Source organism: Haliotis rufescens, unplaced genomic scaffold, assembly GCF_023055435.1.
Source record: "Haliotis rufescens isolate VD_foot unplaced genomic scaffold, xgHalRufe1.0.p SCAF_3, whole genome shotgun sequence".
NCBI classification, from domain to species: Eukaryota; Metazoa; Mollusca; class Gastropoda; order Lepetellida; family Haliotidae; genus Haliotis; species Haliotis rufescens.
In genome coordinates this window covers 3,516,286-3,533,263 of record NW_025964001.1, presented here as the reverse complement: position 1 = coordinate 3,533,263, position 16,978 = coordinate 3,516,286, and the positions used below count along the sequence as shown (strand labels likewise).

General features: G+C 40.8%; 1 long non-coding RNA gene across 1 annotated transcript; it reads left to right on the top strand.

The window, feature by feature from the left end:
• The first annotated feature begins 426 nt into the window (after positions 1–426).
• LOC124131890 lies at positions 427–15,457 on the top strand. Its single transcript, XR_006860735.2, has 4 exons — positions 427–667; positions 1,189–1,352; positions 10,311–10,442; positions 14,814–15,457. It is a non-coding gene; the product is annotated as an uncharacterized LOC124131890 (long non-coding RNA).
• Positions 15,458–16,978: the final 1,521 nt, after the last annotated feature.

Genomic DNA, 16,978 nt, shown 5'->3' with positions numbered 1-16,978 from the left:
CCAAAGACACCACAACTGAAAACGTTGAAGGAAACAGGGAATGCTAGAGAAGTAGTTGATGTGGAACTGGATATATTCGTTGCTATACGGGAGTTATGACATACTGCTAACGAGAAGGAATATTTCCTATTTTAATGCCCAATTCCCAGTGTTTATTTTCCATGACACAATGGCAAAGTGGAAGGTGATACTGGGAATAAAATTCCTTGAAATGCCACACTTGCTTACAAAATACACAAACGTTTTACAAACATTTTGAGATATTTCCTCTTAGTTTTGCATAAAATAACGATTGTTTACAGATTGATAAAGAAGGAAAGTTTCTTCAGGTTATGCTGTACCGCAAACAATGCAGTCTCATTGCATGCTTTGTGCTGTCACAACACGGCAGAAGTACGATGCACTTCCGGGTTCAGTTTAGAAGCAGTGCGTACGAAATAAGTGTCACGTGCATACACAAGCCACGCCCACTCATGAATATTGTAGACTTAAGACCATTGTAGGTTTAAGGGCACAACACACGTTGCAACATTAGGAGAGGAGAGCGCGGATTTCAGTTGATGAGTCGAACCTCGATCGTCATAAGTTCACCCCACTTTGTGGACGAACCTCGTCGGTCTGATCCTATCCTGTATTGATATATGGACTGAGAGTAAGTAAAACTGATGTGAGTATAAAGCTGCGTTTCTTTATTATGCGAGCACAAATGCTGATGGAGACAATTCGGAGTAAGCGTCGTAAGACCAATCACTCCATGACTGGGAGATGCTGACAGGTCGAGCTGCACAGCCATGGCTTAACTGAGCGTGATGGCAAGGGACGACAATATTTTCAGTAACTGTAGTAGGGTCCCACTTGACACCAGAAAGCAGTTACGACAATATAGCACTATCCAATTCAGTCATTCTGGGAACTCCATAATTTATATCATTCCGGATTTGCTCTACTAATGACATTCAAGAACTAAATTTCGAGACCCCCTAAGGCTATCGTTTATAGTGAATGTGGAAGATATCTGCTTCACATAATTCTATGTTTGGAGTTTTTATATGTTAAGTAAGGATAAGAATTTATGGATGAATTGTTTTTATATTGTTCACATATCCATTAATAAAGTAACTCCTTTCCTGTGTCCGTTTGGAAGTCTTGCTTTGTTCGGGATGAAAATTCAAATGCATTTATTACCAGGAAAATCGTTGAGATTGTCGCTTCCCGATGACATTGATCCATCAGTGACAGCTCAGCATCGCAAAGCTTGGGGGCTAGCAACGGTTGACTGTTTGATAAAACGGCCCAGTCAACGATCGTCCTACACATAGAGAGACGTACCGGATAAATTGTTCAACATAAAGGTACGTCTTTTCGTTGAATATTAATGAGTGTGCGGAACGTTTTTGATAACGTCACACTTGTTTCGTATGCACTGCGTCTCACCTAAAAGGTGGAACAGGGTACTACATTCTACTTCTGCCGAGTTGTGACAGCATACAGCGTATACACTTCATTGTTTGCGGTACAATCAATATAACCTAGACAACCTGTAACTTCTTTGTTAAATAAACAATCGATCATAACAATTACTCCCTGAACAAAGCGAACTGTATATTACTAGGGCTGCAACGATACACCTAAGTCATGATACGATACGTATCTCGATACTTACATCACGATTCGATACGTATCTCGATACGCTACGATACATATGTGACAAGAGAAGACAAGAGATAAATGAATATAACTTAGTTTATTAAAATGAAAAATTAAATGAAAGTGAATGAATGTTCATGAGTCATAAAATATATACTGTAATGAGTAATTTAACTTAATAAATCATCTGCCATTTCCATGTAATGGCTAGCAAACACAAAAGTAACAGTCCTACATATTTGTGAGTTGGGACTAGATGGTAGGAGTAAATACTAAATGTACCAGTGTCCAGTAACTAATGATTTGCCATTTTCATGTAAAAAGGCAAAAAACAATTAAAAACAATTATAGCAACAGCCATGTTATACAACATTTGAAAGGGTCTAATCCTAGTGTTTATAAATATGAAAGTTATGTTTATCACATTATTTAAATAATGCATTGACAACTTAACTAAGTTCATTGTAAATTATAAAAATGTGAGCTAACACATTCATAACGTCCAAATTAAGGACCAAAGAAGCGAAAATTTGACGATTTGGGGCAAATATAAGATTTCAAAAGATCTACTTATCATTTCTTTTTTATTTTCATTATTTACGTAATTGAAAAATTATTTTAAAAAGAATTATGAATAGTATCTGTTTTCACCCATTTCCGGATAACAGCGGCTGTCCGCTCAGTAACATGAAGAGATACCTCCGTTTTCGAAAGCTTCGTATGAATAACACGTTCGTCGAAGAAAGCTTGTTTGTTCATCTACACGCTCGTAATATTGCCTGGAGTCTTTTCGTTGCTATAACATCAGATTTCATTGGATAACAAATTGTTTCTAACGACGCTTTCTTGTCGAAATCTGCTACAAGGTTCATGATTGGTCAAATTTGAGCACGTGACTTGAGGCAGGCAATCAAATTACAAATCCTCGTGTATGATGAATTTCAGATTTTTACGAAATCTTTTGGTTAAATCGTGTTATTCTGAACGTTTTAAGCAGGAAAAATATGGAGCTTCGTGGATGTATCAGTTCAGGTTACAAGCTGTGACAAAGATTTTTCATGCATATATTTTGGCATTGAACATCGTGTCGGGGCCGAGAATTCGAGTCGACGAAAGCTGAGATGTCATTTGACTAACATTACACACGATCACATGAAAAGATGGAAATAATAACTTAGCTGTAAGTTTGACCACTTTTAGATATAGTTTTATTGATTTTATTTATCACTTTGTATAACATATTTAAAGATTTGCTTGAAACGTCTTTGTTTTGCTCTTTGACATGTTCGATATGCACCCGTTGTCGAAGTGTGAGTCTGAGCATTATATTTTCAATGACATTGCGGGAAATAGGGATTAACTTTTTAATCTATCGATAAAAAATGATAAATTGAAATAAAATACGTATTTCAGACATTGGGAGAAGTGATAGATTTAATAAATGAATGGTATGACAGGTAGGTTCTTAAAACTATATACTATTTTGACGTGACTACGGCTTGGCCGGTTAACTGGCCTACGGACCCTAGGGACTCGATGCCTACGGCGTTGAAAGAGTTAAAACACATTAAAAACGTATCTGTGATAAAAGTTTATTACAAAAAACAAGACGTACATATATACGTCTTTGAAAAAACGTATCGTGAAAAATCGAGATACAGCACCTCACAAATCACACTGCGTATCGTATGGAGTGAATCGCGATGCATCAGTGTCCCGGGATATCGTTTCAGCCCTACTGTCTTCCAGATAAAATGCCAACAGCCAACACAGTGTGAAGAACATCGTGACACCCCAGTGATCTAGTCATCTCTGTACCCAAAGGGGAGCGTGTCTACAGGCACCCCTGTGGTTTCGCCATAGCCAAGAGCATTGGTTTCTGTAATTCAAGGTGAACCCTCGCACTTTGCAGGTCGTGTGCGTTCCATCGGGTCTGGGGTTCATTAACTCATAGCCATAGATTTTTGGGCCTCTTGACACAAACGTCTTGATGGTGTTTCTGTCCAGTTCGTCTGTAAACTCACCCAACGAATGGCCCAGCTCGGGATTCGTTTCATGGGGTCAATGAATGTAAATGATGCTGTCCGTGTCAAAGTACAAGGCCCTGCGACCCACGAGGGAGACGGTCTCGTACAGCTTGAGACGCGCTTTTGTGTTGTGACCCAAGCAGCTATGGCGACATTGAAATCAGAATGAGGGGTTTGGAATTCTTCCTTGCGGATATAGGTCACTTCCACCATGTGTTCGTTTATGACGGTGACATCCTCGATGGTATTTCGTTCATCTCTCCACAAGGTAAAGTACTGTGCAGGATCATTCATATAGACGGTCTGACTATAGTTTAAGCGCTGTCTGAACTGGCCCGAGAGCGAATTAAGAAAGAGCTTGGCAATAGCGCGGCATGCTGGGTTCTTCTCGATGATAGGGGTCAAAGAGTTCTTCTCAATATAGGGGTCAAAGAGTCTTTGTTGCTGGGTCTCAGGGTCATACTTTGCAAAGGTGTCGAAATGCCAAACGTCGAAGATCTGAAGCACCTAGTAGCCATACTTCTTCACGGCTTCATGGAGTTCTACGGTGGCGTATATGCCTACCAAAGACCTCTCTTCGTCCGTGTGCTCGCAAGGTTAGATTGACCGGGTATCGGCACACATGCGGCACAAAGGACAGATCAGTTTTCCACCCGATCTGTATGGCGGTAGCGGATGGTAGAGTTGTTTTGGGGGTAAGACAGGAGATTGGATAAGACCTTTCAGCTCAAACAACGTGTCCACAGGCGGTTGATGGAGGGTTGAGGGTCCTGTGGGAAACGCTCCGGTCTTGCAAATGTGGGGGTAAAGTGAACAGATATTGATATACTTGATGGTTTCACCTTCTTGGGCTTCATAGCATAATTGGATGGCATTGGTTCGTCCTCCATAGAAGGCGCCGCAAGGGTTAAGCAGTCCAGGTAGGTGGGTACAGTGGGGTCCCTGCAAGAAAGCATGCAAAGTGGAGTCCTCCTGTTGCATTTGTTTAAACTCATGCTCCCACAGGGTGATGATACGTTTCACATCAGGGTGTTGGTTCAAGAGACTCGGTATAACGGTATAACGTGCACCCATCAACGTGCCCAGGGTGGGATGAGGTACTCCACATTTGGTCTTGTAATATTTCTGACATCCATGCCAGAAACACCCCACGAATTCGTAGATGGTGCCTGTCGCTGGATCGTAGCCATCCACACTGTAACAATGTTTACCCTCTCCGTACGTGAACTCCTTTTCACCTGGCGTGCTGGAGGTGCAGTTCGGGGTCGGTCTCCATGAGATAACTTAACTAGTTCATACAGGGCTGGGAATATTTTCTCTTGGGTTGGTAGCCTTGAGGTGGAAGAATGGCTATGGTATCAGGTTTCAGATCGTGTTTTCGGAAGGATTTCATGGTGAATGCAGGGAACGTCATCACCTCTTCAAAGGTATCCATGCGAACCGTCCTGATGGTGTTATGTCGGCAGTCAGCACATCCACGTCTCAAAATATCGAAATCACTCTGACAGTAGGCTAAGAGTTCTTCTTGCAAGTCAAACAAGGCTCCTTCTTGAACTTTCTTGGTATGCCACTGAAGGAAGGCAGTGCGTTCGGCGGGAGACATGCCATCGGGATCGTACATGACGGCTGGTGGATAGGGACCTCTGTAGGTCTGGTTGGCTTTGGTATTGAAAAAGTGAGGAAAATACCCTTTCTTCAGTTCATTCAGTCCAAAGGTCTTTGGAAATGCTTTCAGCGTGTAGGGTATGAAATTCAAACTGTCTTCGAAACACAATCGTCCCAGGGTCGCCTGTAAAATCTGTTGTCCATTCTGAATCCTGGTGGGGAGTTTCACCAGATGATGATCAAGTGCAGATCATAGGCTCACGCGTTTTGTGTCATCACATAAATGTGCTCCTCCTTCTCGAGCGGCTGGATGGTGGTGTACTTCTTCCTCGTCTTCTTCATCTACTTCTCCCCCTCCTCCAACGGGGTGGGCGCATCCACCTCCATGTATCCTCCCCCTTCCCCTCCTCCTCCTCCTGGGGTGATGGACGTCGCTGACGTTTTGTAGGGCAATGGCCGGAGAGGGTTCCGTCCTGTTTTCTTTTGCCTAGACGTGCCATCGTCCCCTTGCATGCACCACCACCCTCCTTCTCTTGGTTCTTCTTCTTCTTCTTGTGTTTTTCGGCCAGGGCTGTCAATCAGACACACACATTGCGTAGCATGGTGGGGCCTCGAAACATGATCTCATGGCTGGGACCGTTACCTTCTTCTCTCCATGGACAGTGTTCGCACAACTCCTTTGTCACTTCACCGATGCATCGTCAACATCCTAAAGTACTCATGGAAATGAAAAAAAACCTGTTTGCTGGATTTAATAATCGACACAAAGCAATACGTAGATGTAAATACGAATTAACAAAACAACTGGAAAAGTACTAGTCTGTATTTGCTAGTTTTATCTCAGTGCTCAATACAAAATGTACTTTACAGGAGGTAATTTGTAGGCACTTTCAACATACAAAAATAAAACTAAGTCCAAATTGACATGGCAGAATCAGGCTATAGGCATTATGCAAATTAGCCTGGAAAAAAGTTATTAAAACAACAATAAAAATAACAGCTATGTTTATGTGCATAATAATAATGACATGTAAGTTGTTGTTTGAGAAGGGAATAAGTTACTTTTACGTTCTGATATTTTGAGGATGATTCACTATCCCACAATGCCACTGACAAATCACTAACCACTGACAAATCACATGCACGTGGGTTTCAAGCACCTGTTTTCACCTGTCGTCAAGGTGTCATAGGTCATGGACAATCACCTTGATCTACTAACACCTGGTTATGCTCAGTTTCACAATAGACATAAAAACCTTTGATACGCTGTATTTGTGCCAAGGCCCAATTAGTACTGATTGAGTTGTTTGAATATTTATATATTTTGTATATTAACTGCATTTATTTAAAATCTGAGATCGAAAAAAAGTTTTTTTCCATTTCCGTGAGTACTTTAACTGCACCACGCACAAATTTAGGATGTGCTCCCCTGTGTCTTGCCTACATTCAAAATCATAGAAGACGTTTTTGACGTTGTCTCGTTGGATTTGGTTGTAGCATTCCTCCTCCTCCCCCTCTCCTTCATCCTGCTCCCCCTTGTCTTCATCATGGGCTTCACAGAGGGGTGTCATGTAGCAGCGATGGTTTGGGGTCACGGGTTCTCGACACACTAAGCAGGGACGTCTTTCATCTGAGCACTCGTGATGAGTCATGGGGGTATCCAAGAGGTGGACAAGCTGAAAACAGGTCGGGCAAATTTGTGAATCGATTGACAGGCGCAGGGTTTTCCCTCTGACTGTGACTGGAGATGTTGGGTGTAACAGTGTTGATTTGGGAACCAGAGTAGACATGTCAAGCAAGGGATGCCGTGCTCTTCCTTGGGCCCGCAATAGCTGAAGTGGAGGCAGTGGTTGCAACCGTATTGCTTGGTGCAGGGATGGTTTCTTGGATGATCATAACGGTGGTCACTAGGGGTGACTATTAAGGCATTTTTGGCTATTGCGATACTATTGCGATACTATTGCGATAGTTAAGACAACTATTGTAATACTATTGCGATAGTGGCCCTACTATTGCGATACTAATGCGATAGTTTTCACTTGCAATTATAGCAGGCTTTAGCAGCATATATTTCAGCATTTTGACTGACACCATCAAAATAATTATAACTTTCTGATACTATTTGTAAAGAAAACAAGTTCAAATTGGCATTTCAAAGACATGGGAAAAAAAATTCACTTCATGTAACTGGTTAAGTCTTAGGTTACTGCAGTGTTTTAGCACCAATGTGAATGAATGTGACTGAATGACTAGTATTTGACTATACAAACTGTCAAACTCTTTAATTGTTTTTTAAGAAAGTAAATGTACTAAACAAATTAACAATCGAAACTATCGATAGTTAGACGAACTATCGCCAATTGATGGAATAAATGCTGCACGGTGGCATTGGGTGGAGCCTCATCACACTTGTACATCCGTCTCTGGTCCACCTCTTGACTGTAGACTTTCAGTTCATAATTGATTTGGGCCAATGTACGTCCCACGCGTGCTAGGTCGTCCAGGCCCCGACAGGGACCTTCAGGAATGCCAAGACGGTGAAACAAGACCCGTGCCCGTATGCCTTGAACCTCGACTCAATCCATTCTTTTCAGTCTCTTTCTCTTGGTTTCCCATTCTTGGGTCAGAGGATTGTTCTTCAGGGCTTAATGCTGTGCCACCACAAGGGCCCTTGCCAAACAGGATTGATCTTGATCCGTACAATGCCGTTTTTGCATTCTAAAAATGCTTCAAGTCAGATGGTGGCGGCCACTGCCTGATCGTAGCCTGTTGGGATCTGCTACATGTACTAAGGTCACAACCATGGTGGCATTGATGTTCAGGACTTTGTTGGACTGTTGGACTTTTTCCATGGCATGCAAGATATCTAGGCCATGGAGATCTTCAAAGCGACGAAAGGGAATGCGTATGGGTTTGTTCAAAGCGGGGTGGTCGATACATGGACCAATACGATCCCCCTTCTGGCCTGACATCTGTTGATAGAAGTCATCGATCACCCTGTCAAATAAAGACAGTAGTTCTTTGGGAACGTTGTCCGGTGGTACGGTTTCCAAGAATGTCAAACGATACGTATGGTTAGCGGTTCTTAAACGTCTGGATCGTGTCATGTCTTTCCAGATACCCAAATGGCAGCAAGTTCCGCTTCGATGATCCTTGTCTTGTCAGTAAGATAATAAGATTGAACATGATGTTGCTTCTTGGACAGCGGCACAAAAGTTTTCTTCTTCTTCAAACGGCCCTTTTCAGGGCCACCCATCTCTCCCGAAAAAACGCTTTCATCCTTGCTTTGACTACCCTCTCCGCCAAAACAAACCAAAAAAAACCAAACCCCTCCACCCTACCACTTTTTCGCCTTCCCGCCCTCTCTCCTCCCACCCTCTCTCCTCCCACCATCTTGGCAGCGCCGTGCTGCCATCTTGGATGAGGAGATGGCCCCTCGGAACCAGACGCGCCGCCATCTTGAAGATGCGCAAGCCTCCCGGAACCGGACGCGCGCCCCACCAGAACCGGAAGTGACGCCATCTTGGATGCACACGCATGAACCCACAATGCCCTCTGTGCATGTGCACAGGTCACGTTACCCGAAGTGTCGTCATCACAGAACCGACCAATCAGAAGCCAGGAGCGGTCCTAGAGTGCTGCTACCAACTACTAATAACTAGAAGTAACACGATAACCTAAACAGCAAAAGCAAAACCCTGACACCACCTGCATAATGAAAATAAAAGCGACAAAACCATTTCCATATTCAATAGAAATATCTACTAAAAGCAGTGTCGATTGTACGATTCTAACTTCAACAGCATGTGTTTATGAATTACTACTGTCAGTAAAACCTTGAAAATGCAGATTAAGTGGTGCTAAGCGAGTAGGCAGCGGGCATTAGAGAGACTGGTATATAATAACCTCTGCCGCCTCGATCCCTGGCTCTCTAAACAGGAGCCAGCTTAGATTCCAGCAATAGATGTTAGATGACAAGTCGCTTCATGGGGCTTATGTAAATTCAAAGTGTCATTACACAATTTCAATGTACGTTTTAGAGGTAGATGTGAAAAAAGGGAAGTTGACATGGGTATCTGTAAAAACTGCCAATTAGGTGATGTTATGGATGGATTTCATGTTTTATTGGTATGTGATAAGAATGGACATCTAAGAGAAAAATAGATTCCGATGTTTAACAGTAGGCATAAAAACACGATGTTAATGATCAGTCTTATAAAATCCAACAACACTGCTGTTATCCGTTAATTAGCCATATTGTTGAAACATGTTCTCTGTTTTTTTTATATATCATGTACATCACGTGACTAAACAAATAAAACTGAAAATGTCAACTGTACAATGGGCCATGTGGCCTTAAATACAATGTGCCATGTGGCCTTAAATACAATGTGTCATGTGGCCTTAAATACAATGTGTCATGTGGCCTTAAATACAATGTGCCATGTGGCCATAAATACAACGTGTCATGTGGCCTTAAATACAATGTGTCATGTGGCCTTAAATACAACGTGTCATGTGGCCATAAATATAATGTGCCATGTGGCCTTAAATACAATGTGTCATGTGGCCTTAAATACAATGTGTTATGTGGCCTTAAATAACGAATAAAATATCTATCTGTACCAGGGCAATGCTAGCAGGGCGATGCCGACTGTGTGGGTGGCTGGCCAAAGAGGTGGCAGCATTGGCCCAAAACAAGCATGCTACTTGGGAACGAACACCTAATTGCTTCATTCCATAAACATAAAGATTGCTGCCCTAACTTTCTTGATCTGTGACGTCCTGCATTGCTTTGCCCCTGTAGCGAATTATTGTGCATTTCTCATGTGCACCACCAAAAGAAGGTGGTGTTGAAGGTCTTAACTTTATACCACTCACACCTTTCACAACAAGGCAAGGGGATGGAACGACGGATCTTCCGCTCTCCGGGCAGACCATGGAGGCGTTAAAATCAAAACCAAAACACAATAAGTTCGTACTACATAAATTGCACTAAAGACAATTATCTCATTGTCTCACTTGCTTCAGATGGATCCTGGCGAAACAACATTAGTGCACCAGAGCTTTGTGTCTCAGCCGATGGCAAACAGACCAGTAAGACATTTACCCGGAATAGGTCAAGTTTATGGAAGTGTGTTAGAGGCTGCAGGGTATGACACGGTAAGTAAGTAGTAAACATAAAGGATTCAAATGGGACATATACAAATACACCTGACAAAAATCCTTACTATATCCAATAGACATCTCTGCCAAACAGAGTCGATTCTGCGATTCCGATTATATCAAAAGCATGTGTTTATGAGTCACTATCAAATAGTGATGATACCAGGTGTTCACAAAATGGTGAGTGTATCCTGTCCTACCGGTGGCACCCGTTACAAACACATGCAAAGGCATGTGAACAAATCAAAATAGGGAATTGTATCAGACATCATTTTGTTTATCAATGATGCGTCAATTTCGGAAATGTCCTCCACATTGATCAAACAAATTCTGAGCAAGAGTCGTATGACCGTCTTTGCAATCTTGGTATAAAGAGCATGCTCGATTGTACCTGAAAAGTTGTTAAAAATAGACACCAAGGGCTGGAGCTGCAGGAATATAGCTCGGCATAAAGGGAAAGCTAACTGTTGGAAATCTTAAGTCATCCCTCTTTTCATAGTATGTGGAGAGTGTTTTGTCACTCTGAATAGTTATGCATACATCTAAATATGAAACAGATGAAGCGGTCTCAGTGGCAACATTATTTCTTCTTCAGGTGGGTAAAGGGAATTGGCTATTTGATGATTATTGAACGATATCCGATCATCAATATACCCGAAGCTTAAGTTAAACTTCTTTTATCTTATTATCTTCTTTTGACTTTTCCAATCCGAGCGGAAATTCTGATTCATATGCATAAAGAAACAGATCAGCAAAAAAGAGGAGCGCATTTGGTGCAAATGGGGATGTTGTCAATGAGGAGGTCAGGCATTTCACAAATTGTCTTCCCAATAAACTGCAGATGGTATTTGCTTTCATTTTGGACAAATTGTGCCGGGGTGAGTGGCTTCACTGTTTTTTATAGGAGAGGGACCGGATCGAACATCGCTACAAGCTGATTGGTCAGACCAACGGTCAACAATGCCCATGGATGAGTAAAGTCGACAATAGTGGCGTACCCAGCTGATGAATCGATCTTATCCCAGAGCCCGCACTGGTTTAAGAACAAGTCTGAGGCTATCACAGTATTACAACAAACTATACAACGCGGAATTTACATCCCCGACTGTTGGAGTGGACCATATTATCCTCCTCCCTCCCTCCTCCTCCTCCTCCCGCCGCCGCCGCCTCCCTCGTCCCTCCTCCTCCGCCTCTGCCCTCTTGGAGGCAGGCGGTTTCGGGAAAACCACATTCTGACTTCTTTAGTATTATTTTTTTAACTTTAAGGTCCCGTGATTCTAGCTCCATAGTAACTAAGTTATAAGTACATCCGGTTTGGATTATGTAACTTCCGGTTTCAGAAAATACATTCTACCTGCATTAAACCTCAAAATTCCATGGTTCTAGCAAAGCTTATAACAAAAGTATTCGGAGTTTAAATTATGTCATTCCAGGTTTTGAAAACATGCTTACTTTTAGACAGAATTTCAATGGTTCTAACCAGCGTTTGAAATTTAAAAACATGTCTGGCTGCCACCAGGATCCACATACTTTAGAAGCTACAGGCCCTTACTAAACTCTTCACCCCTTCATTTAAAGTTTTTTTCTTAATTTTATTTACGGCAGGCCGTAAGGACCCATACAAATTTGAAACTTATGGCCCAACACGAGACCTGCCTGCCTACTCAGTTTGTAACACAGTTTAGAGTTTTCAAGTTTAAAATATGTCACTTGTGATTTCGGAACTTGAAACGAGAAAGAATTTAAGGTTTATTTGCGATATCGAGAATACTTTTAACCTGAAAGTCCTATCACATTGGCATTGTCACTTCTTGTCGCGGAAACATATTGAGTTTCAAACCAAAACGGCCCATATCTCAAGCACAATAGGCCTTGGTTCCAGCTGATATAGATAGCAAGTTAATAGTAATTCCAACATTGTAATATTATTGAATTCAGGCTGTTATTGGTAGATGCTATCTGCTTATATGTTGTTCCGTACTTGGGGACAGAAATGGAAGGTAAACAGTTTCAGTTTCTTACAACAAGCAATAGAGTGTTTGCAACATATTGCGTCCCCGCAGGATCCTGAGCCACATGAGCTTTCTTAGTTTTCCAAGTGTAAAGAACCAGACTTGTATCAGCAAAACGAATTATACATGATGTAACATTTGTCTCCTCTTACATAGTTTACATTAAACTAATCCTACAATCTTCAGGTGTTCGAGTCCCAAGGTGTTTCATGGTATCATTTACTTTCTACACATTAAACAGCTGGCAGTCATAGCTGTAGGCATGAGAAATACTTTCTACCACATGCGCCACCTTTATTCCTTGATCCATGGGGCTTTTATATTGACGAAGCACTCTCCACAAGACTTTATGACAGAAGCGATGAATTCAGCTTTCCGATAGTCAACGTTTCCTTTTTGTCGAGCTATATTCCTTTCCAGGAACAATCGAGCATGTTCTTTCTACCAAGATTTCAAAGAGCATCACACGATTCTTGCTCAGAAGTTGATCAAGGGTACAACATTGAAGGCCCCAGTAAAGCTTTCAAAACATTTTATGGTAGACACATCAGTGACAAAAATGATGTTCGATGCAATTCCCTAGTTTGATTTGTACCATATGTTACCGTGTGTTTTCAGGTGAACCGTTCGATTCGCCTTTGCATGTGTTTGTGATTGGTGCCTCGGGTAGGCTAGGAAACGCTCCACTATTCGCGAACACCTGGTATCATCACTGTTTGATAATGATTCATAAACCTAAGCTGATTATACAATCGATTGTTTTTGACAGAGATTTCTTATATATGTGGAAAACATTTTGTCGCCTTTATTCAACATCTTTATTATCCCCCGCCTTCCGTCCGTCCGTCACATTTCGTTTCCGGAGCAGATCTTGAAAACCGTACCATGTTTCTTCACCAAACTTGGCACATAGATAGATCTAGTGGTGAAATGGTGCCTTTTGATAGTTTGGGATTTAAAAAAAAAATTTTTTCAACTTTCCATGGCAACGACTTTGATTTAGACAGAAAATGGTGGTAGTCCTCATTTCCGGAGCAGATCTTGAAAACCGTACCATTTTTCTTCACCATATTTTGCACATTGCTGGTCTAGTGGTGAACTGGTGTCTTTTGATAGTTTGGGATATTTAAAAAAAAATTTTTTCGAGTTTCCATGGCAACGACTGTGTGAGTGTATGTTCCTCCAAAAGTGTCATGGACACAGTTGTTGCATTCACTGACTAACTTCATACAGAAACATAACTCATTACAAATACAACAGTGTAACTGGTCTTAAACCTACTCAACTGTATAAACAATATATATTCTTGTCAACCATACTCTGTACGTCTCTTGCTTGATAATGGTGTTAGAACCTACACCGAAACCTTCGCTCCCAATTGTAATAAAGAAGTTGTTCGTCAATATGTCTCATCCTTACTCATTACAAATTCAGTAACATATATTCTATCATATCGGAGCAGATCTTGAAAACCGTACTATATTTCTTCATCAAATTTGACACATAGATAGGTCTAGTGGTGAACTGATGCCTTTTGATAGTTTGGGATTTAAAAAAAAAAAAAATCGAGTTTCCATGGCAACGACTTTGATTTAGACTGAAAATAGTTGTTGTCCTCGTTTCCGGAGCGGATCTTGAAACCGTACCATTTTTCTTCACCATATTTTGCACATTGATAGGTCTAGTGGTGAACTGGTGTCTTTTGATAGTTTGGGATTTTAAAAAAAAGTTATTTTTCGAGTTTCCATGGCAACGATTTTGACTTAGACTGAAAATGGCGGTAGTCCTCGTTCCCGGAGCAGATCTTGAAAACCGTACTATATTTCTTTACCAAACTTGGCACATAATGTCATCTCACAGTATTGAATACATTTCCTTTCTTGTCGGTAAGTTCTGCATTGCTTGAGTGTATGTTCCTCAAAAAGTGTCATGGACACAGTTGTTGCATTCACTGACTAACTTCATACAGAAACATAACTCATTACAAATACAACAGTGTAACTGATCTTAAACCTACTCAACTGTATAAACAATATATATTCTTGTCAACCATACTCTGTACTTCATTTGCTTGATAATGGTGTTAGAACCTACACCGAAACCATCGCTCCTAATTGTAATAAAGAAGTTGTACGTCCATATGTCTCATCCTTACTCATTACAAATTCAGTAACATATTCTATCATAAACTGCAGATGGAAAAACAACACCAGTAATAACTTTTTTTAGTGCTGCAATTAGGCCATTTACAAAAGGCCCAGTGAACATAGTTCACAGGAGCTAATGCATTGCACACACCCGACATGTCATATTGGCGGGGGATGTGAGTATTTCATGCTTGTTTTATTTATTACAGGCAGAAAAGGTCTTTGCAGTGTTCCTTCTTTGCGGCAGAGATCCCTCGACGTTCTTGTGCTGGCTGGGCTCTAAGGCCAATGTAAGCCGCAGGTACGCAAACGCTTGTTATGAAGGCCTGAACGTTTGGTATCAAAACTTCTTCCTTTAAAGAAAGGGCGGACAGCGGACGGACGGACGGCACCCATTTTTATATTCCCCTTCGTGGCGGGGGATAATACATGCACAATAAAAAACTCTGGTTCTGCACAAATATTTAGAACAAAGAACTTGTAAAACAAACAATTTATCAACAGTAGAGTAGTTTAGTCGGAACCCTGCTTGTGACTCGGACAGTAAATCATTTACTTCCATCAAAATGCAACAACAACTAAGAACATCCTGAATATATTAATTTACTTCCTTTTTGAAACTTGACATGAAAGTAACGTTTCAGTACCGGTATATAACATGGACACAATACACCATGGTGTAAAACAAAAATCAAATTCTCATCTCATATATTCAAACTCAAAGTTAGCTCTACAGATTAATAGAACCATGATTAAAATTATAATTGGACTGGTCAAGAATAGTTTTTATGTTATTTGGCCACAGTGAACAACCCATTGTATTGTTTAAATAAAAATGAACCAGAGGACCAAATACAAGTGTTCTGTTTTTATTACAAAACAGTTAAAATAAACCACTTTGTAGCTGTGTTGTCTTTTATTATTAGATTATCCAAATAATCAGTGAGTTATTGCCTTACACAGCTTGAGCAATTTTGCAGCTATTCGCGGCGACCAAATAATCAGAGTATTTCGTTAAACACATGTACTGTTACATGTACACTGTGATAAATCAAATTTAATTCTGAACTGAAGTAAACACAGTCAAGCCATGTTTAGCCAATATTTTACTTTTTCACTCTTTTCTAGACCACTTTAGACTCTTATTGACAATATTGTATCTTTATGGTGCAGCATGATGGCATTTACATGATTTTCCATCTGGTTTCATGCAGCAATCACAAAAACAGTCTTACTGGCAAAAGTTTCGTACTTGAGTCTCCATCAACCGATCTGTGATCCAAAAGAAAATAAGGTCAGATCTGTGAAATACCAATAGAAAATCGGAGCTTACTCAGCTAAACATACAAGTCCAAATCTCTAAAACAAATTATTACTCCAGTACTTTGCACTTAAATAAAGTGATCATCACAGAAAATCGGATACTGTTTAATCAGGATCATATCCAGCCAGTTCAGCATCACTGTGTCAAGCAACACTAAAATGACCCCTTACTCAGCTTACCATACAAGTCCATATCTGCAACAAAATATAAACCTTAAAATAATGAATTTTACAGAAACAATCAAGTTTTGTCATAAAAATAAAAAAGGTGCTACACCTGGAAATCTGTCAGAAAAAAATGGACAACTACACTCCGGTTTGAGTGAGTGAGTTGGGTGTAACGCCGATTTTAACAGTATTCCAGTTATATCACGGCGTGTCAGCTTAATGTGGGAGGAAAGCCCGAAATGATGCAGGTCTCAGACGTTTACCACTTCGGTGAAACCCACGAGCACGGGTATGGTGCTGACAAACCTAGAAACATAATCGGGGCGACCCGCGATTCGAACCCACAATCATAGGTTTCTGGCGTGCCAAAGGGTCGCAACTCTGCACAGCGAATCGCGGCGCCTTAGACGACTGGGCCACCCGTGCCCCCTACTCCGGTTTGAATAAAAGTGCAACTATAGACTCCGCTATATTGACTAAATTCCAAATATAAAATTTTGGTCCATTTTCATCTAGTTCTTGGTTAAAAACAAGACTTCAGATCCATAAAATATAGCTGTACTTCCTACATATAATTAAATTTGTTTTAGACCAGGCATGCCATATTCAACCAAGTATAAGTCTGTTAATAACCACAAATACATAAAAACATGTCCCCAAAGTACATTAACTTATCTAAATTATATTCTGAACGTCATGTTCATTACTTTAGGCATTTGACATTCTAATAATGTGAAAAATGTTTACAACTTGAGTCCAAGTACAACTTTTTTTTCCATGGAAACTGATCATGGGAGAAAGAAAAAGCTGATTTTTTTAAACAGCTAAAATCCACTATCCGAACCCCTGCAAAATATGCCAAGAAGATTAAAACCTATCCCTT